At 38.6% G+C, this 23,373-nt stretch overlaps 1 protein-coding gene across 3 annotated transcripts in view; it reads left to right on the top strand.

Annotated features, from left to right (window-relative positions):
* The window catches only part of HPSE2 (heparanase 2 (inactive)), a 715,375-nt gene that overhangs the window by 39,550 nt on the left and 652,452 nt on the right, over nt 1-23,373 (top strand). The window lies entirely within an intron of this gene.

Below are 23,373 nucleotides of genomic sequence, written 5' to 3'. Positions count from 1 at the left end.
ACACTTAAAAATGTGTTACAAGGGTAGACTTCATGTTAAGCATTCTTACCACAATAGTATAAAAAATGTTTTTTTAATTTTTTAATTTTAACTTCTCAATATACACTGTAGTTGATTTTCATGTCCCTTTACCCGTTCCTCTTTCCCCTCTCACTACATCATATCTGTTGACTTGTCTTAACAAGTTAAAGGAATTGTGATTGTTGGGTCTTCTTCCCTCCCACCATTTGTTTGTATATTTATTTATTTATTTTAAGCTCCCACAGATAAGTGAGAACATGTGGTATTTCTCTTTCTGTGCCTGACTTGTTTCACTTAATATAATTTTCTCCAAGTCCATCCATGTTGTTGTAAATCGTAGTATTTCATTCTTTTTATAGCAGAGTAGTATTCCATTGTGTAGATATACCACAGTTTCCTTATCTACTCATCTGTAATGGACAGTTGGGCTGGTTCCAACTCTTGGCTATTGTAAATAGTGCTGCAATAAACATGGGAGTACAGGTATCCCTTTGGCATGATGGTTTCCATTCCTCTGGGTATATTCCCAGCAGTGGAAAAGCTGGGTCATATGGTAGATATATCTGTAATTGTTTGAGGAACCTGCAACATTTTGCAGTCCCATCAACACTGTATGAGAGTTCTTTTTTCTCAACAACCTTATCAGCATTTATCATTCTCAGTCTTTTGGATATTAGCCATCCTAACTGGAGTGAGATGGTATCTCAAAGTGGTTTTGATTTGAATTTCCTGAATGCTGAGTGATGTTGAGCATTTTTTCATGTGTCTGTTGGCCATTTGTATATCTTCCCTTGAGAAATGCCTATTCAGCGCCTTTGGCCATTTTTTAATTGGGTTATTTGGTTTTTTGCTGTAAACTTGTTTGGGTTCCTTGTATATTCTGGATATTAATCCTTTGTCAGATGTATATTTTGCAAATATTTTCTCCCACTCTGTTGGTTGTCTTTTCACTCTGTTATTGTTTCTTTTGCTGTGCATAGCCTTTTAGTTTGATATAATCCCATTTGTTTATTTTTCGTTTGGTTGCCTGTGCTTTTGGGATCATATTCATGAAGTCTGCACCCACTCCTACTTCCTGGAGTGTTCCCCTATGTCTTCTTTAAGAAGTTTTATTGTTTCAGGATGTATATTTAATTCTTTAATCCATTTTGAGTTGATTTTGGCATATGGTGAGAAGTACGGGTCTAGTTTCATTCTCCTGCATATGAATATCCAGTTTTCCCAGCACCATTTGCTGAAGAGGCAGTCTCTTTCCCAGTGTGTAGACTTGGTGCCTTTGTCAAAGATAGATGGCTGTAGGTGTATGGGCTGATTTCTGCGTTCTATATTCTATTCCATTGATCCATGTGTCTATTTTTATGCCAGTATCATGCTGTTTTTGGTTATTATAGCTTTGTAGTATAGTTTAAAGTCAAGTAGTGTTATGCCTCCAGCATTATTTGTTTTGCTCAGGATTTCTTTGGCTATGCTTGGTCTTTTGTTATTCCATATAAATATCTGGATAGTTTTTTCCATTTCTGAGAAAAATGCCATTGGAATTTTGATGGGGATTGCATTGAATCTGTAGATCAATTTGGGTAATATAGACATTTTCACAGTGTTAATTCTTCTGATCATGGTTTATCTTTCCATCTCTTGTGTCCTCTTTAATTTCTCTCAACAGTTGTTTGTAGTTCTCTTCATAGAGATTTTTCACATCCTTGGTTAACTTTATTCCTAAGTATTATATGTTTTTGGTTGGCTATTGTAAATGGGCTAGCTTTCTTGATTTCTTTTTCTGAATGTTTACTGTCTGAGTATAGGAATGCTACTGTTTATTGTGTTGATTTTTGTATCCTGCAGCTTTGTTGAAATCATTTATCAACTTTGAGAGTTTTTTGTAGAGGCTTTAGGCTCTTCAATATACAGGATCATATCATCCACAAACAGAGACAGTTTCACTTCATCTTTTCCAATCTGGATGCCCTTATTTCCTTCTCTTCTCTGATTGCTCTGGCTAATACTTCCAAAACTATGTGAATAGGAATGGTTAGAGTGAGCATCCTTGTCTAGTTTCTTTCTTTTTTTTTTTTTAAATTTTATTTTGTCGATATACATTGTAGCTGATTATTGCTCCCCATCACCAAAACCTCCCTCGCTTCTCCCTCCCCCCCTCCCCCCAACAATGTCCTTTCTGTTTGCTTGTCGTATCAACTTCAAATAATTGTGGTTGTTATATCTTCTTCCCCCCCCGGTTTTTTTTTTTTTTTTTTTTTGTGTGTGTGTGTGTGTGTGTGTGAATTTATATATTAATTTTTAGCTCCCACCAATAAGTGAGAACATGTGGTATTTCTCTTTCTGTGCCTGACTTGTTTCACTTAATATAATTCTCTCAAGGTCCATCCATGTTGTTGCAAATGGCAGTATTTCATTCGTTTTTATAGCTGAGTAGTATTCCATTGTGTAGATGTACCACATTTTCCGTATCCACTCATCTGATGATGGACATTTGGGCTGGTTCCAACTCTTGACTATTGTAAAGAGTGCTGCGATGAACATTGGGGAACAGGTATACCTTCGACTTGATGATTTCCATTCCTCTGGGTATATTCCCAGCAGTGGAATAGCTGGGTCGTATGGTAGATCTATCTGCAGTTGTTTGAGGAACCTCCATACCATTTTCCATAGAGGCTGCACCATTTTGCAGTCCCACCAACAATGTATGAGAGTTCCTTATTCTCCGCAACATCGCCAGCATTTATCGTTCAGGGTCTTTTGGATTTTAGCCATCCTAACTGGGGTTAGATGGTATCTCAGTGTGGTTTTGATTTGCATTTCCCGGATGCTGAGTAATGTTGAGCATTTTTTCATATGTCTGTTGGCCATTTGTATATGTTCCTTAGAGAAATGCCTACTTAGCTCTTTAGCCCATTTTTTAATTGGGTTGCTTGTTTTCTTCTTGTAAAGTTGAGTTCCTTATATATTCTGGATATTAGTCCTTTGTCAGATGTATATTTTGCAAATATTTTCTCCCACTCTGTTGGTTGTCTTTTAACTCTGTGAATTGTTTCTTTTGCTGTGCGGAAGCTTTTTAGTTTGATATAATCCCATTTGTTTATTTTTCCTTTGGTTGCCCGTGCTTTTGGGGTCGTATTCATGAAGTCTGTGCCCAGTCCTATTTCCTGAAGTGTTTCTCCTATGTTTTCTTTAAGAAGTTTTATTGTTTCAGGGTGTATATTTAAATCCTTAATCCATTTTGAGTTGATTTTAGTATATGGCGAGAGGTATGGATCTAGTTTCATTCTCCTGCATATGGATATCCAGTTATCCTAGCACCATTTGCTGAAGAGGCAGTCCCTTCCCCAGTGAATAGGCTTGGTGCCTTTGTCAAAGATGAGATGGAAGTAAGTGTGTGGGTTGATTTCTGGATTCTCTATTCTATTCCATTGGTCAGTGTGTCTGTTTTTATGCCAGCACCATACTGTTTTGGTTATTATAGCTTTGTAGTATAGCTTAAAGTCACGTAGTGTTATGCCTCCAGTGTTATATTTTTTGCTCAGCATTGCTTTGCTTATGCGTGGTCTTTTATTGTTCCATATAAATGTCTGGATAGTTTTTTCCATTTCTGAGAAAAATGTCTTTGGAATTTTGATGGGGATTGCATTGAATTTGTAGATCACTTTGGGTAGTATGGACATTTTCACTATGTTGATTCTTCCAATCCAAGAGCATGGGATATCTTTCCATCTTCTTGTATCCTCTCTACTTTCTCTCAGCAGTGGTTTGTAGTTCTCATTATAGAGATTTTTCACCTCCTTGGTTAACTCAATTCCTAAGTATTTTATTTTTTTGGTGGCTATTGTAAATGGGCAGGCTTTCTTGATATCTCGTTCTGCATGTTCACGATTGGAGAAAAGAAATGCTATTGATTTTTGTGTGTTGATTTTGTATCCTGCTACTGTGCTGAAGTCATTTATCAATTCCAAGAGTTTTTTTGTAGAGGTTTTAGGCTGTTTGATATATAGGATCATGTCATCTGCAAACAGGGACAGTTTGACTTCATCTTTTCCAATCTGGATGCCCTTTATTTCCTTCTCTTCTCTGATTGCTCTGGCTAGTACTTCCAACACTATGTTGAATAGGAGTGGTGAGAGTGGGCATCCTTGTCTAGTTCCTGTTCTTAAAGGAAAAGCTTTCAGCTTTTCCCCATTCAGGATGATATTGGCAGTGGGTTTGTCATATATGGCTTTAATTATGTTGAGATACTTTCCCTCTATACCTAACTTATAGAGGGTCTTTGTCATGAATGAGTGCTGAACTTTATCAAATGCTCTTTCAGCATCTATAGAGATGATCATATGGTCCTTGTGTTTGAGTTTATTAATATGGTGTATCACATTTATTGATTTGCGTATGTTGAACCAACCTTGCATCCCTGGGATGAATCCCACTTGATCGTGATGAATAATTTTTCGTATGTGTTGCTGTATTCTGTTTGCTAGTATTTTAGTGAGGATTTTTGCATCTATATTCATCAAGGATATCGGCCTGTAGTTTTCTTTTTTGGTTATATCTTTACCTGGTTTTGGTATCAGGATGATGTTTGCTTCATAGAATGAGTTTGGGAGATTTGCGTCCGTTTCAATCTTTTGGAATAGTTTGTAAAGAATCGGTGTCAATTCCTCTTTGAATGTTTGGTAGAATTCTGCTGTGAATCCATCTGGTCCTGGGCTTTTCTTTGTTGGGAGCCTTCTGATAACAGCTTCAATCTCCTTTATTGTTATTGGTCTGTTCAAATTTTCTACGTCTTCATGGTTCAGTTTTGGGAGCTTGTGTGTGTCCAGAAATTTATCCATTTCCTCCAGATTTTCAAATTTGTTGGCATATAGTTGTTTATAGTAGTCTTGAATGATTCCTTGTATTTCAGATGAATCAGTTGTAATATCGCCTTTTTCATTTCTAATTTTTGTTATTTGAGTCTTCTCTCTTCTTTTTTTTGTTAGCCATGCTAATGGTTTGTCAATTTTATTTATCTTTTCAAAAAACCAACTTTTTGATTCGTTGATCTTTTGAATTGTTTTTTGGTTTTCAATTTCATTCAGTTCTGCTCTGATCTTAATGATTTCTTTCCGTCTGCTAACTTTAGGTTTGGATTGTTCTTGTTTTTCTAGTTCTTTAAGGTGAAGTGTTAGGTTGTTCACTTGCCATCTTTCCATTCTTCTGAAGTGAGTATTTAATGCAATAAATTTCCCCCTCAATACTGCTTTTGCAGTATCCCACAGGTTTTGGTATGATGTATCATTGTTTTCATTAGTTTCAAGAAATTTTTTGATTTCCTGCTTGATTTCTTCTTGGACCCATATGTCATTAAGTAGAATGCTGTTTAATTTCCATGTGTTTGTATAGTTTCCAGAGTTTCGTTTGTTATTAATTTCTAGTTTTAATCCATTGTGGTCTGAGAAGATACATGGGATAATTCCAATTTTTTTGAATTTATTGAGACTTGATTTGTGACCTAATATGTGATCTATCCTGGAGAATGATCCATGTGCTGATGAGAAGAATGAATATTCTGAGGTTGTTGGGTGGAATGTTCTGTAGATATCTGCCAGTTCCAATTGGTCTAGAGTCTTGTTTAGATCTTGTGTTTCTCTACTGATTCTTTGCCTAGATGATCTGTCTAATATTGACAGTGGGGTGTTCAGGTCCCCTGCTATTATGGTATTAGTGTCTGTTTCCTTCTTTAGGTCTAATAGAGTTTGTTTTATAAATCTGGCTGCTCCAACATTGGGTGCGTACATATTTATGATTGTTATGTCTTCTTGATGCATCAGTACTTTTATCATTACGTGGTGTACATCATTGTCTCCTTTTATGGGTTTTAGTTTAAAGTCTATTTTGTCAGATATAAGAATAGCTACTCCAGCTCGTTTTTCTTTTCTGTTTGCATGGTAAATCTTTTTCCATCCTTTCACTCTTAGTCTGTGTGAATCTTTATGGGTGAGGTGAGTCTCTTGTAGGCAGCATATAGTTGGGTCCTCCTTTTTAATCCAGTCAGCCAGTCTGTGTCTTTTGATTGAGGAATTTAAGCCTTTTACATTAAGGGTTGTTATTGAAAGGTGTTGATTTATTCCTAGCATTTTATTGGTTGTTTGGTTGTCTTAGGTGTCTTTTGTTCCTTGCTTTCTGATTTACTGTTTGGTTTCTGTGTTTGTTGGTTCCTTAGGTTGCAGATAGCGTTTTTGTTTGCTTGTTTTCTCTTCATGAATGCCATTTTTATTATACTAGTGGGTATTGATTTTTCTTGGGTTTTTATGGCAGTGGTAGTTATTTTTCAGGAACCAAACTCAGTACTCCCTTGAGGATTTCTTGTAAGGGTGGTCGTGTGGTAGTGAACTCCCACAGTTTTTGTTTGTCTGAGAAATATACTATTTTCCCGTCATTTCGGAAGGATAGCCTTGCAGGGTAGAGTATTCTTGGCTGGCAATCTTTGTCTTTTAGTATTTTGAATATATCATCCCTTTCCTTTCTAGCTTTTAGGGTTTGTGATGAAAAGTCTGATGTTAGCCTGATTGGGGCTCCCTGATAGGTGATTTGACGCTTCTCTCTTGCAGCTTTTAAGATTCTCTCTTTGTCTCTGAGTTTTGCCAATTTGACTATGACATGTCTTGGAGAAGGCCTTTTTGGGTTGAATACGTTTGGAGATCGTTGAGCTTCCTGGATCTGAAGATCTGTGATTTTTCCTATACCTGGGAAGTTTTCTGCCACTATTTTTTTGAATATGTTTTCAATGGATTCTCCATTTTCCTCCCCTTCTGGAATACCCATGACTCGGATATTTGAGCGCTTAAGGTTGTCTGATATCTCTCTCAGATTTTCTTCAATGTCCTTGATTCTTTTTTCTTTCTTTTTGTCTGCTTGTGTTATTTCAAACAGCCCATCTTCAAGTTCAGAGGTTCTCTCTTCAATTTCGACAAGCCTGCTGGTTAAACTCTCCATTGTGTTTTTTATTTCGCTGAATAACTTCTTCAGTTCAGCAAGTTCTGCTACATTTTTTTTCAGGACATTGATTTCTTTGTACATTTACTCTTTCAGATCCTGTATACTTTTCCTTATTTTATCATGATGTCTAGCTGTGTTTTCTTGTATCTCATTCAGTTTCCTTAGAATTATCACTCGAAATTCCTTGTCAGTCATTTCAAGGGCTTCTTGTTCTATAGGATCTAGAGTTTGAGATTTATTAACTTTTGGTGGTGTACTTTCTTGATTTTTTGTATTCCTGGTATCTTTTTTTGGTGTTTATTCATTGTGGCAGGGGGTTTCACAGTCCACCGGTTTGAGACTATTGACTAACTAAGATGTTGCTGTGGTTGCCAATTTCGTATGGCTACCTCCGTGGCTGCTCAGTTGGCCTCTAGTGCCTTGTGTGTATGGTTGCCTCGGTCTTGGGCCTCTCCGGGGAGCCATCTGTCTGGTCAGCTTGGACTCTGCTGGGCTGCTGGATCACGTACCACAGGGTGTGTGATCTCTGTTGAGCTTTCACTTCCCATGCAGGACTTCTCCCTATTCCGTGTGCTCTGGCCCAGGCTGTTGGATCGTGCAGTGGCGACCCCTCAGGGTGTGTGGTTTCTGTCGAGTCTCCACCTCCCTGGCCGCACGTCTCCCCACTCTGTGCGCACAGTGCTGGGTTGGGACGTGTCTTCTGCAACCCTCGTCTATCAGCTGGGCCTTCAAGACCCTGCTCGGTACCTCCTCGCCCAGGAAGTCTACCAGGTTTCTGCTAGGCACAGACAACCGGTCACTCTGGGTGCCTTTGTAGCACTGTGTAGATCTTTCTCGGAACTTGTTCACCTTTGTATCCCCCCAGCATGGACCGAGTCTAGCGCCCGCCTGCAGACAGCTCTCCGGCAGGTTCAAGTGGACTGGGAACTCTCTTACCACACTATTCCCAACCAGAAATTGGTTAGGCGTTTATCCGAACTGGTGGCCACAGAGATGGTATCTGCCTCCCAGTAACAGGAAGTTTACGGGGGGCCAGAGTCCAGGGTGTGGTGGAGTAACAGTCAGCCCTGCCCGTACTTCCTTGCCCTCCCAACACTGGCCGGGGGCGCCCCATACCACCAGCCCTGCCAGAGAACCGTGGAGGGAGTAGGAGGGGAGGCCGGCCCGCAGGCTCCGGGAAGCCCCGCGCTGGGGCAAGCAAGTGGGAAGGCTCAGTGAGGAGCCGAGTCGAGTCGGGCCGGAGCTGCCAGCACCTGGGAAAATGGGAGCAGCCCCGGGGCGGTGAGTGACCCAGTGATGCAGGCAGAAGCCAGGTTGGCATCAGCCCCCCAAGCAGGGCTGGGCCAGGGGTCACTCACAGGGCTGTGCCAGGTCGGGCGCTCACTCTCTGCCTCTGGTTTGTCGCCTTCCCCGTTCTCGGCCGCTGCTGCCTCAGGCTGTTCATTCAGTCCCGCGGCGTGGCTCGGGCGCTCCCAGGAATCTTCTTTTATGCCGGCTTGAAACCTCGAATCCTGAATAGGGCAGCTTGCCGTCTTCAGTGCGGCCCAGGCCTCCGGGATCCTGTCTGCATCCACAGCAGCCCTGGCACCGTGTTCCCAGGTATTTTTTTGTTTGTTTGCTTCTTTTTCAGTTGCTCCTACAATCCAGGAAATTAAATCTGGCACTGTGACCTTGATTTGCATATGTTGAACCAACCTTGCATCCCTGGGATGAATCCCACTTGATCATGGTGTATAATTTTGCATATGTGTTGCTGTATTCTGTTAGGTAGTATTTTATTGAGGATTTTTGCATCTATATTCATCAAGGATATTGGCCTATAGTTTTTTATTTTTGGTGTATCCTTGTCTGGTTTTAAGATCAGGGTGCTGTTTGATTTATAGAATGAATTTCGAAGAATGGCCTGTGTTTCAGTCTTTTGGCATTGTTTGTAGAGAATTGGTATTGATAGAATTTGGATGTGTTGTCCCTGCCAAAACTCATGAGGAAATCTGATCCCCAATGTGGCAGTGCTGGAAGCTGTTTGAGTCATGGGGGCAGATCCCTCATGAATGGATTACTGCTGTCCCTGGGGGAAGAGGGGTAGTGAGTTCTTGCTTGGTTAGTTCTCGCAAGAGCTGGTTGCTTAAAAGTCCCTGGCACCTCCTCTCTCTCTCTTTCTTCCTTTCACCTCGTGATCTGCTTGTACCCTCCAGCTGCCTGCCATTTTCCACCATGAGTAGAAGCAGCTTGTGGCCCATGCCAGATGCAGCTGTCCCAGAATTGTAATCCATATAAACCTTTGTTATTTATAAATTACCCAGTCTCAGATATCTCTATTATAGCAACAGAAATGTACTAATACAGAAAATTGGTACCAAGAGTGGGGTGTTGCTATAGAGATATCTTGTGGAATATTCTTAAAGCATATGTACTTCACAGGGCCTGGTTTTCACAAAGCCTTGCAGTTTCAAATATTTACCATGTGGAGGACTGGATATTTTCCTCAGGCTATAAAGTCTCTGGTGTAAGATAAAGATTTGTGGCCACAGCAAGGTTGCTGGCTCAAGGACAGATAAGTTACTGATTGTTATGTAAAGATACTGAAAAATTGTTGTAAGATCACTTAATTGTCTAATGGAATGTCATCTGACTTGTTTCACTGAAAGTTACCAGCCTATATTATTAAACTATAACCCCACCTATGTTCTCTTCCTGTAATTTCCTGGTCTGGAAAATAAATACAGGAAGAGAACCCCAATTTGGGGTTAATTTCCCAAGGAAGGGTGCCTCTTACTTGAGGGTTCCGGGGGAGATTAACTACTTTGGGGTCTCTCACTGCTCAGAAGAAATGGGCTTTTAGTAATCCTTTGTGGCTCCATCACCCAGGGGAAGTGGGGTGACAAATTCATGGGGGACAAAGTGACAATATCTGAAAATGTGGATGCAGCTTTGGAACTGGGTATTAGGCAAAGATTGGAGGAGTTTGGAGGACTTAGAAGAAGATAAAAATATGAGAGAATGCTTGGAACATTTTAGAGATTGATTACATGGTTGTGACTAGTATGCTGATAGAAATGTGGACAGCAAAGGTCATCCAGATGATGAGGTCTCAAATAGAAATGAGGAACTTATCAGGAATTGGACAAAAGATAATCCTTGCTACACCTTAGCAAGGAATTTGGCTGCACTGTGTCCATGCCCTTGGACTTTGTGGAACCTGGGACTTAGGAGTGACCCAGAATATTTGGCAGAAGAAATTTCCAAGCAGCAAAGCACTAAGGAAGCTGCATGGTTGCTTTTAATGGCCTGTGCTGAGTTATGGCACAAAAGGCATGATGTAAAGCCAGAATTTAAAAGGGAAGCAGAGTGTAAAGATTTGGAAAATTTGCAACCTGGCCATGTGGTACAGATGTGGAGAGCAGGAGAAAAATCCAAGTGCAAAGCACATAAACTGGTTGCTAAAGACAGCTTGGCGGTGATGCAGCTAGATGCTAATAGCCAGGACAATGGGGAAAAAGCTTTAAAGGCATTTGAGAAGTCTGGAAGGGTGCCCCACCTATCACAGGCCCTGATGCTTAGAAGGACTGAGTTGTCCCAGAGGACAGACCTGGGGCACAGCTGCCCTTGGGAACCTGCTCCCTGCATTACAGCTGTTCTGGCTGGACCAGCCCTGCTTCAGGTGGCCCCAAGTGTGGTTCATGCAGCAGCTCTGGAGAGTAGAAGCCTGAAACCTTAGTGGTGTCCACATTATGCTAAGTCTACAGGCTGGCAGGAAATGAGAACTGTGGAGGCATGGCAGCCTCCACCCCGATTTCAGAAGATGTATGGAAAAGCCTGGGGGCCCAGGCAGAGACCTGCCACAGGGGTGGAGCCACTGCAGAGGCCATCTACTAGAACAATGCTGAGCAGGAAAGTGGGGTCAGAGCCCCCACAGAGAACCCCCACCATGGAAATGTCTATTAGAGCCAAGGCAGTGGGGCTGCTGCCAGGATCCCAGAACTTTAGGGCCAGTGGTAACATGCAACACAGGACTGGAAAAGCCACAGGCACCAACGTAGCCTGCTGGGCTGTGCCTGGCAGAACTGTGGAAGCAAAGCTGCCTGAAGATTTGGGGCCCAGATGTCCAATTGTGCCCAGGATGCAGGACTTGGAATCAAAGACGATTATTTTGGAGTTTTAAGACATAGTGGCTGCTCTGCTGGGTTTCGGACTTGTTTGGGGCCAGTTTCTCCTTTCTTCTGGTCTATTCCTCCCTTTTGAAATGGGAATGTATACCTAATGTCTGTTCCATCATTGTATCTTGAAAGTAGATAACTTGTTTTTGATTTTTACAGGTATGCCGCTGGAAGGACTTTTGCTTTTGGTCTCAGATGAGACTTTGGACTTTAGAATCTTAAGTTGGTGCTGGAACAAGCTAAGACTTTTGGGACTATTGGGATGGAGTGATTGTATTTTGTATGTGAGAGTGACATGAGTTTTAGGGGGCCAGGGGCGGAATGATAGAGTTTGGATGTGTTGTCCCCACCAAAACTCATGTGGAAATCTGATCCCCAATGTGGCAGTGCTGGAAGCTGTTTGAGTCATAGGGGCAGATCCCTTATGAACGGATTACTGCTGTCCCTGGGGGAAGAGGCGTAGTGAGTGAGTTCTTGCTCAGTTAGTTCTCGCAAGAGCTGGTTGCTTAAAAGACCCTGGCACCTCCTCTCTCTCTCTTTCTTCCTTTCATCATGTGATCTGCTTATACCCACTGGCTGCCTGCTGCTTTCTACCATGAGTCGAAGCAGCCTGAGGCCCGTGCCAGATGCAGCTGTCCCAGAATCATAAGACAAATAAACCTTTGTTCTTTATAAATTAACCAGTCTCAGGTATTTCTGTTATAGCAACCCAAACAGCCTAATACAGGTATCAATTCCTCTTTGAAGGTTTGGTAGAAAACTGCAGTGAATCCATCCAGTCCTGGGATTTTCTTTGTTGGGAACCTTCTGATAACAACTTCAATCTCTTTTATTGGTATTGGGCTGTTCAAATTTTCTGTATCTTCTTGGCTTAGTTTTGGTAGTTTGTATGTGTCCAGAAATCTATCCATTTCCTCCAGATTTTCAAATTTGTTGGCATATAGTTGTTTATAGTAGTCTCTAATGATATTTTGTATTTCTGAGGTATCGGTTTTAATATCACCTTTTTCATTTCTAATTTTTGTTATTTGGATCTTCTCTCTTCTTAGTTAGCCTTGCTAAAGGTTTGTCAATTTTATTTATCCTTTCAAAAAACCAACTTTTTGTTTCATTGATCTTTTGTATTATTTTGGGGGGTTTCTATTTCATTTAGTTCTGCTCTGATCTTAATTACTTCTTTCCATCTACTAACTTTGGGTTTGGATTGTTCTTGATTTTCTAGTTCTTTAAGGTGAAGTGTTAGGTTGTTTACTTGCCATCTTTCCATTCTTCGGTAGTAAGCATTTAATGTGATAAATTTCCCCCTTAGAACTGCTTTTGCCGTATTCCACAGGTTTTGGTATGATGTGTCATCATTTTCATTAGTTTCAGGAAATTTTTTGATTTCCTGTTTAATTTCTTCTTGGACCCATATGTCATTAAATAGAATGTTGTTTAATTTCCATGTGTTTGTATAGTTTCCAGAGTTTCATTTGTTATTGATTTCTAATTTTAATCCATTGTGATCTGAAAAAACACATGGAATAATTCCAATTTTTTTGAATCTGTTGAGACTTGCTTTGTGACCTAACGTGTTCTATTCCTGAAGAATGTTCCATGTGCTGATGAGAAGAATGGATATTCTGAGGTTGTTGGATGGAATGTTTTGTAGATATCTGCCAAGTCCAATTGTTCTAAAGTGTAGTTTAGATCTTGTGTTTCTCTACTGATTTTTTGCCTAGATGATCTGTCCAATGTTGAGAGTGGGGTGTTCGGGTCCTCTCATATTATGGTGGTAGTGTCTGTCTCATTCTTTAGATCTAATAGTGTTTGTTTTATAAATCTAGCTGCTCCGACATTGGGCACATATATATTTATGATTGTTATGTCTTCTTGATGGATAAATCCTTTTATCATTACATAGTGGCCTTCTTTATCTCTTTTTTGGTTTTTGGTTTAAAGTCTATTTTATCTGATATAAAAACAGCTACTTCAGCTCATTTTTCATTTCTATTTGCATGGCCTATCTTTTTCCATCCTTTCACTCAGTCTATGTGTGTCTTTACCAGTGAGGTGAGTCTCTTGAAGGCAGCATATTGTTGGGTCCGTCTTTTAAACCCAGTCAGTCAGTCTGTGTCTTTTGAGTGGGGACTTTAATCATTGTACATTTAGAGTTATTATTGAAAGGTGTTGATTTACTCCTAGCATTTTATTGATTATTGTTTCGATGTCTTAAGTATCTTTCGTTCCTTTCTTTCTGATTTTCTGTTCATCTTCTGTTTGTTGGTTTCTTGGGGTGGTAGATAAACTATTTTTTCTCTTTATTGTTAGCATTTTTGTTTTACTGGTAGGTTTTGTTCTTTCTTGAGTATTCCTGGCAGTGATGGTTGTTTTTCAGGTATCAAACCCAGTACTCCCTTGAGAATTTCTTGTAAGGCTGGTCATGTGGTAGTGAACTCCCACAGTTTTTGTTTGTCTGAGAAATATACTATTTGTCCTTCATTTCAGAAGGATAGCCTTGCTGGGTAAAGTATTCTTGGCTGGAAATTTTTGTCCTTAGTATTTTGAATATATCATCCCATTCTTTTCTGGCTTTCAGGGTTTCTGATGAAAAGTCTGATTTTAGCATGATCGGGGCTCCCTTACAGGTGACTTGCCACTTCTGTCTTGCAGATTTTAAGATTCTCTCTTTGTCTTTGAGTTTTGCCAGTTTGAGTGTAATATGTCTTGGAGAGGACCTTTTTGGATTGAATATGTTTGGGGATCTTTAGGCCTCCTGAATCTGAAGATCTGTGACTTTCCCTATACTTGGGAAGTTTTCTGCTATTATTTTGTTGAATATGTTTTCAATGCCATTTCCTTTTTCCTCCCCTTTTGGAATACCCATGATTTGGATATTTGAGCCCTTAAGGTTGTCTGTTATCTCTCTTAGATTTTCTTCAATTTTTTAAATTCTTTTTTGTGGTCCACCTGTGTTAATTCAAACAGCCTGTCTTCAAGGTCAGAAATTCTCTCTTCTGCTTGTTCTCGCCTGCTGGTTAGACTCTCTGTGGTGTTTTTTATTTCGTTGAATGAATCCTTCAGCTCCACAAGCTCTGCCACATTCTTTTTCAGGGCATTGATTTCTTTGTACATTTCTTCTTTCAGGTCCTGTATATTTTTTCTCGTTTCATTGTGTTGTCTAACTGAGTTTTCTTGTATTTCATTTAGTTTCCTTAGAATTGTTGCTCAAAATTCCTTGTCAGTCATTTCAAGGACTTCCTGTTCTATAGGATATAGGGCTTGAGAGTTGTTATTTTCCTTTGGTGGTGATTTACTTTCTTGATTTTTCGTATTTCTGGTATCTTTCCTTTGGTTTTTAGTCATTGTGACAGGGGTATCATGGTCCACTTGTTCCACCCTGATGTCCGGCCTGGATCCGGAAGGGACTGCCAATTCTGGGCAGTGGGGACTAGCCTGGGCTTGGGGTCCTGCCATGCCTGCCTGTTCCTGCACGGCTGGCTTGGGGCATGTAGGCACAGTGGCTCTTAGGCCTCTTGGGGCAGTGGGGACTGGCCTGGATTGGGGGTCCCATGGTGCCTGCCTGTTCTGGCATGGCTGACTTGGGGTGTGTGGGCCTGGTGGCTTTTGGGCCTCTCTAGGAGGTGGGGACTGACCTTGGCTGGAAGTCCCGAGGTGCCTACCTGTTCCAGGTGCCTGACTTGGGGCGTTTGAGCCCAGTAGCTCTTAGGCCTCTCTGGGCAGCAGGCACTGGCCTGGGCTGGGGTTCCTGTGGCTCCTGCCTGTTCCATTGTGGCTGCCTTGGGGTATGTGGGCCTGGTGGCTCTCAGGCCTCTCTCTGTGGTGGATACTGGCCTGGGGTGGGGGTCCCATGACTCCTGACTGTTCTGGTGTGGCTGACTTGGGGTGTGTCTGTGTGACTGTTTTTGACATCCTGTAAGCTCTATAAGTCTTTTACTTCTTCCATACCTCATGCTTTAAAAATGATAGGGAACCACACAGTAGATAGTTTGTTCTTTTAATTTATGGATAGATTTATTAATTATGAGGAAGATAAGTACCTTCAAATTAAAGCATTCAAACTAATATTTTTTGAACACTTATTTTGTAGCACACACTGTGCCAAATGTTTAGTATAGTTTGTTTCATTTAAATATTTACAAAACCCTGGGAGAAAATTATTACTATTTACCTTTTAATGCTGAGGTCTCTGAGATTCAGCAACCTAAGCTGAATCATAAGTTATATGAGATGACATGATTAGTAATATTTGAAATCAGGTCTGTGTTGTTTTTGATTGCTTATTTTTATTACTCCTGAACCATATCTCTTTATCCAGTTATAAATTATTATAACCCTGGAAAAAATTTACAGTAATAATCACTTTAAAATGTGTAGTTCAGTAGTGCTGTGCTCAGTTAGTATTGAGTCTATGAGAAGGATATGTTCCCTCCATCTTCTTCACCTTCATCAGATTCATATTTCACATTAGTATTTCTGTATTACATTTGTATGGTAGTGATGGTTGTTTACTAAGTACATTGCATATATGTGTTATTTAATCTTAAAAAAACTGGTATGGTAGTGATGGTTGTTTACTAAGTACATTGCATATATGTGTTATTTAATCTTAAAAAAAACTGTCAGGTGGGTACTCTTATTCTTATTTCAGTAAAGATACAAAGTTAGAAATCAGGTGGCTCGCCCAAGTTCACATAGCTATTAAGTGGGTCAGAGTGGAACTTGAGCTTGTTACTCCTAACTCCATACATAGTATTCTTCCTTCGATAACCTATTAAAGTTAGTAGGCCGTTCTCCCAGGAGTTGAGAATGCAATTGGCTAATGCTGTTGATTCACAGATGAATAATACCATGCTTGCTTTTAAGGAGCTCCTCTTGTAAGGAATACAGATATGTGAATAATGCATATGGAATAGAATGTCAGATTTAATCTGGAGACATGAACAAAGTCTTATGGTAGTACGGAGGCATGAAGAACTAAGTCATCCTCAGCTAATACAAATTTTCATCTCCCCTAATACATCTTCAGGACCATATATCTCTAACTAGAATCAGAGGACTCCTGAAGGGTTGTGTGTGTCTGTGAATGTCTTCTTAGCTGTCTAGGAATTCTTTACTAGAACTTTGTAATTTTATGTTTCATCTTAATGATAATCTACTATACATGTGAATATGCATTCTAATTCATCTGAATGAACACTTTTGTTATGGGATTTTAGTATCCACGTGTATTAGTCTTTAGGATTGTGTTGGTGCCAAGTCATACTACTTCTTTAATTGTCTCAGGTTTATGGGGAAAGAGCAGTGGCAGACTTAAGTCATAACTGGTGCAGTTAGATTAGACCATATGAATGAAGTCAAGATCATGTCAGAGAGGACTCTAGGAATAAAAGTTCAGAAATAATTCAAATAAAGAAGAGTGGTGGGAGAGTTGAGTGATCCATAGGACCTATCCCAGATTCAAGATTATAGTGAAAATGAAGATGATGATATGATGATGACAATTTACAATACTGATTATGGTGACAGTTAACATTTATTGGGTGCTTGCTATGTGACAGGCACTATTCTGTGTACTTTAGGGTATTAGTTTATTAACATCATAATAACTATGTGAGCTAAGCATTTTTATTTCTTTATTTTCTATATGAGGAAACTGAGGCAAAACTTGTGCCATAAGTCTTAGCTATAGTCAGGTCAGGAGTGGTTTGCTATTTCAATAAAATGACACCATTCATCACATTAAATTTATAATAATTTAAATTTTATGGTTTTTTTTCAGTTTGTTTCTGTTTAACTTATGAATTTGTTTGGTTTTTGTAGTTGTTTAAGAACTACAGGTAAAAGCTGATTTTTATGTTTTTTAAATATTTAAGTAACATGATGATAACAATAATTTATTTTAATTTTTTGCAGTGGTCCATGAGAATGTACTTTCCTCCCTTTGTCTTTAAAGGGGGATCTGAATTTAGGTTTGGAAGACACTGCCAGAGAATGTCAGAGATGCCCTCTGTTGTCCTCTATGACAAAAGCATGCTGCTCTTTAGGTCTAGAGATTGAAATAGTGGACTCTCGACTTTTTTGATAGTGTCCTGTTAGTAAAAACTTTTTGAGCACACTCACAAGTTTTGTTTGTGTATTTATTTATAAATTATAAACCTGTATTAGTATATTAGTTATATTTTATATTAATATAGCATATACACAAAAATGGAAATTATAAAAGGTTAAAATGTGTAAATAAATGTTACATTATTTTCTCCTCACATCCTGTGGTGCACACATAACCCATTTTGGAAACCACTGGTATAGAGGACAGTATTTAATTAAGTCAGAAGACTGGATTCTATTTTTGGCTCCATTGCCTTTGCCAAGTAATTCTTATTTCTATGTCTCTATTTATTCTTAAAACTTAAAGGTCATAGGCAGTTATTTTCTGATAAACAACTTACAACTTTGCTCTTTCTTACACTACAGCTAGTCTTAGATTGTAGATAATGACTAGTGTAAATATTAATTTTAGGGATCAGGACATTTGAACATAATTCTTGCCAACATTACCCACATTTTATTTGTGATGGGTTAACACCTTGGATTTTTTAGGAAAGGATGTTATCTATGATCCTGCTTATCTATGAACTGTTAAATATGTTTGTGAAACATTGGGTTAAGCCAAATTAAATAGGTGTCTTCAAGGAGCCTTTAATATACTAATGCATAATATAAATCTCCAAGAGAGGGGTAAAGTATATTAAAAGTTCATAAAACATGCTTTGAGAAACCCTGGGTCTCAGAACTTTTGGGGAGTCACAGTGGTATAACAGTTAAGGACACTGGCTTTAGAGACAGGCAGACCTGTATTTGAATGCTAGCTGTGTGAACTTGGTCAAGTCAGTTAATCTTGCTGGGCCTTATTTTTTTAATTGGTAAAACAGAAATAATAAATAGCTAACATTTATTGAGCACTTCATTTAGTCTTCACAGAAAGTCTGTGAAATAGATTGTCTCATTTTCTCTATTTTATCGATAGATGTGGAAACTGAGAATGAGAAGTTTATGTAAGTTCTCCAAGGTCACTCAGTTTATAATTGGTGAAGTAAAAAAATCTAACTCAGGTAGTCAAGTCAAGTCAGACTTGACTCTAGAACCTGTGCTCTTAATTATTACCCCTCACTGCCATATTGTGTTATTGTAGAATGACACAATATTGTATATGTAAAATATTAGCACAGTGCCCAATGCATAGTAGGTACTTAACAAATGGCAGTTATTCTGTTCTTCTAGATGAGTCGTGACATGGTTGACCCATAAAGTGATCTGTGACAGAAAGGACTCTGTACTGAATGAATTTAGAAAACCCCCACAGGGAGGCAGGCAGTGGGGAGATTCATATAGGTAACAGAAGTGTCTACCTAGGCTAGGCACTCTCTCTGCTCCTGACACTGGTTAGAGCTGCCTTTGGGCTCCTTCTGACTAAGGGAATAGCAGGAACTCCCTATTGTGCTGGGTGCTCAATTAGTTCAAAGGAAGGCAAGAATTTCTAGGATCTTTTGAGGGTTTACATTAGTCTCAAGGAGGACCCACAATGAGATGCATTGCTCCTTTTAGAGTCACAGTCAGAGCCCATTCAGAACATCATATTCTTTTTTTTTTTTTTTCGGCAGCTCTCCTGTACAGGGATCGAACCCTGGACCTCGGTGTTATCAGCTCCTATCAGCTCCATACTCTAACCGAGTTCATTGTCAGCCCTCAGAAGGTTATATTCTAACTAAACAAAAACAAACAGGCAAGCAAAACAACAGAAAAACTCTTGCTTGATAGGGTCATTGGTTATCCATCCCATACCACGCAGTCAAGTGAGTTCTTTCAGTTCTTTCAACTAACTTTGGCACTTCCTAATTTAGGGCTAAGCTGCAGTTTTCATGTGTGTCTGATGTCATTTTGTGTATAGCTCCCACCAGGGAATCATCAAACTTTGCAGCAGTAAGCACTTTATTAGAATTTCCACAGAAAGACAAAACCATTTAAGTTCATACATTTTTAAAATTAAAAAAAATTTTTTTATTGAAACATCATTGATTATACATATTTATGGAGTATAGAGTTGAATATCAATACCTGGGTGTAATACGGGATGATCAAATCAGGATAATTGGTACACTCATCTTTACAAAATGTCATCATGCTTTGTGACCCTTAACCAAGTTCATGCTTTTTGATGAGGTCTTCTCCTCTCCTCCCAAACCCGGAGTCTTTTTCTCCTCAATTGTCTGTTCTGGCATGTGGAATAAGAGAGAAAGGTAGGTGTTTCTGCCTTTTGGGGAAAAGTGGATCTTCCATTAAAACTTGCTCTTATGTGTGTTTTGCTTTCTTGGCCTGTTTATATAAATATAAGAAGCCAGAAGCCAGTGAAAATAAAAATCATGAAGCTATCCATGAGACACGAAGAAGCAGCTTCCTTGAATGATAAACAAGCTCAGCTGCTGGAAGGTCTGTGGTCTGATATTCATTACTGAAAAACTTACACTGGATGGACAGTTTGTCTGGATGAGTTAATTAATTTTAAGTTTCTCTGTCCTCTTAGAAACATACCATTCCAGATTGGCTGAAAGCATGTTTACTTTGAACATTCATCAGTAATTCCGGGTCAGCCATTCCACAGCTTGGTTTGCTTTGGTGCCAGCTGCGTGTGGCAGAAAAATTAATTAGATGTTTCTTGTTGTGTTAAAATGGAGAAAAGTCATTTGGGGAAACAGGATTCTTGCAGAGAGAAGGGATTGTGGAATTTCCGCTTTCCCTTGGGACTGAGAAGTCATGAGCACTAAAACTAGTACATATGGATCCACGAGGAACTTAGGGGCTTTTTCCAAGGATAGCTTCTCATCTCTGCAAATGAGTTTCCATTTTGATATTCCAAAAATATTTAAACAAATTATTTCACTTGTCTAAAGGCTCTTTTCCTATCACAGATTTACCATGCCTTCCGAGTCCTATTTGAGTCCTACCTTTGCTCCCAAATATTCTCTTATTGCAATGGCTTTATTAAGACTAGGAAATAATAAGCATGGTCTTTCCAATGTATTGTACTACTTGCTACTGTTTCAAGTATATTTAGTGGATCTCTCAATTAGACTTAGGTGAAGAATTACCTTGTGAGTGGGTAGAACAAATAACAGTCTTTGCAAATGGTTTTTTTTTTTTTTTTTTTTTTTGTCCTTTTGTGACTGGTAAGGGGATCGCAACCCTTGGCTTGGTGTCGCCCGAACCGCGCTCAGCCAGTGAGCGCACCGGCCATTCCTATGTAGGATCCGAACCCGCAGCAGGAGCGCCCCTGCGCTCCCAAGCGCTGCACTCTCTCGAGTGCGCCACGGGGCCGGCCCTGCAAATGGTTTTTTAAAAAATTCTTCCTTTTCCTTCTCCTCCCCATCCTCTTTTTATTGATCAGCATTATTTAGGTAAAATATGCCAATTTTTAAGTGTACAATTTGGTGATTTTTTTGACAAATATGTTTATTTGTTAACCACTACCACAATCATGATATAGAACATTTCTATTCCTCAAAGTTTCTTCTTGCCCCTTCATAGTCAACCCTCTGCTCCACTCCCCTTAGGAACTATTAATATGCTTTCTGCCACTACAGTTGGGCTGCTTTCAGTTAGTATTATACTTTGGAGATTCATCAGTGTTGTTGCATGTATCAGTGGTGGTTTCTTTTTATTGTTAAGTAGTATTCCATTTGAATGGATTTCCTTATCTACTTCCCACCTGATGGAAATTTGGATTCTCTCCAGTTTTTGGCTGTTATGAATAAAACCGCTATAAATATTCATGTCTTCTCATGGACATAGGTTTTCATTTCTTTGGGGTAAATACTTAGGAGTGGAATTGCTGAATCACTTAGTAAATGTATGTTTAACTTTTTAAGAAATTGCCAAACTTTTCTCCAAAGTGGTTGGACCATTTTGCTTTACCACCATCAATGTATGAGAGTTCCTGTTGCTCCACATCCTCATCAAAACTTATTATGGTCACTCTTTTTGATTTTAGCTATTTTAGGAGTGTGCAGTGGTATATCATTGTGTTTTTGTTTTCATTTTCCTAATGGCTTGAGATATTGAGCATTGTTTTATGTGTTATTTGACATCTGTATATTTTCATTGGCAAAATTACTGTTCAGATCTTTTCTTCATCTTTAAATGGAGGTGTTTGTCTTATTATTGAGTTGTAAGAGTTTTTATATATTCTGGATGCAATTTCTTTGTCGGACATTTGTTTTGTAAATATTTTTTCCCTGTGTACGGTTTGCCTTTTCATATTCTTAAAGTGTCTTTTTGAACAGTAAAAGTTTTGATTTTGATAAAGTTCCATTCATCATTTAAAAAAGTAATTTGTACTTTTTGTGTCCTAGGGGTTAACAAAATACGTTTTTAAATAAGCAGAGCCTACTTTCAAATATTATACTGCTTCATGCTTAGTGTAAGTACTTTATTTCTTTCTCTATACCTCATGCTATTGATGTCATAATTTCACTTAAACGTATTCTAAACACAAAATTCATTGTTCCTATTTTTGCTTGAAACATGCAGTTGTGTCTTAGAGTAATTAAAAATAAGAAAAAGACTTCGTTTTACTTCACTTATTCCTTTTCTCATATTCTTCACTTTTTTAACATTCAAGTTTCTGACATACTCATATATCATATATTCCTTCTGCCTGAAGACCTTTTCTTTAATATTTCTTAAAGAGTTGGTATGCCATCAATGAATCTGTTTGAGGAAGTATTTCTCCTTCAGTTTTGAAGGACATTTTTGCAAAGTATAGACTTTGCATTAACATTTTTTCTTTCAACACTTTAAAGATGTTACTCCATTTTCTTTTATGATTTCTGATGAGACATCTGCTATAATTCTTATTTTTCTTCCTTTGTAGGCCATGTATCTTTTTTTCATCTGGCTGCTTTTAAGATTTTCTCTTTGTCTTTGGGTTTTAGTAGTTTGATTATGATATACCTAGGGGTGTGTGTATGTGTGTTTGTTGTCCTTGTTCATTATCCGGCATTGTGTTTGTGTTTCTTGAGTTTATTGGATCTGGCAATGGTTTGTTGTCTGTCACTGATTTTGGAAAATTCTCAGTCATTATTTCTTCAGCCCTGTTCTCTCTTTCATTGCCTTTTAGGATTCTAGTTATGCATATGATATACCATTTAACATTGTTTCTCTGCTCTTGGAATATTTGTTCTGTTTTTTTTTTTTTCCATTCTTTTTCCCCCCTGTGCATTTCATTTATGTAATCTCTATTGATCTATCTTCTCTTGCTTGCATTGTTTCTAACAAGATATCTGCTGTCATTCTTATCTCAGCTTCTCTCTTCTTCTATGCCTATCATATCTTTCTCCTTTAAGATTTTCTCTTTATCTCCAGTTTTCAGCAATTTGATTATGTTGTGCCTTGGTGGTGTTTTCTTCCTGTTTATTCTCCTTTGAGTTCTCTGAGTTTATAGATTTTATGTAATTTAGAAGTTTTGGTCATTATTTTTCAAATATTTTTTCCCTCTCTTTTCCTATCCCTTTTTAGGAGCACCAATTACTTGTATGTTAAGCCACTTAATATTGTCTAATAGCTCAGTGATGCTCTGTTAAAGTTTTTTTGTCTTTTTCTCTCTGCATATATGTCATTTGGGGTGGTTTCCATTGCAATGCCTTCAGCTCCATTGTTCTTCTCTTCTGTGGAGTATAAGTTACTGTTAATACAATCCAGTATACATTTCATTTCTGTTATTATATTTTTATTTCTAAAAATTCAGTTTTTTCTTTCATATCTTTTATATTTCTCATTTTCACTGTTGTGCTTTTCTCTATATTTTCAAACATATGGAATATATTTTTGATAGCTTTGTCTGTTACTTCTATCATCTGTGTCATTTCTGTGTCTGTTTATATTTGTTGATTTTTGTCTTCTTTATGGGTCATATTTTTTTGCTTCTTTGTGTGGTAATTTTTAATTGGATGTCAGACATTCTGAATATTAAGTTGTTGGGTGCTGATGTTCCTTTAAAATATTTTTTGTCTTTTTCTGAGATGAAATTAAGTTCCTTCACACAGTTTGATTCTTTTTTTTCAAGGTCTTTTTCAAACTTTGTTAGGGTGGTCAAAAATAGTATTTAGTTTATGGCTAATTGGGCTTCTGTACTGAGGCAATACCTTTCTGAGGCAGT

Source organism: Cynocephalus volans, chromosome 7 (genome assembly GCF_027409185.1).
Source record: "Cynocephalus volans isolate mCynVol1 chromosome 7, mCynVol1.pri, whole genome shotgun sequence".
NCBI classification, from domain to species: Eukaryota; Metazoa; Chordata; class Mammalia; order Dermoptera; family Cynocephalidae; genus Cynocephalus; species Cynocephalus volans.
This window is presented reverse-complemented; position numbering and strand designations above follow the sequence as displayed.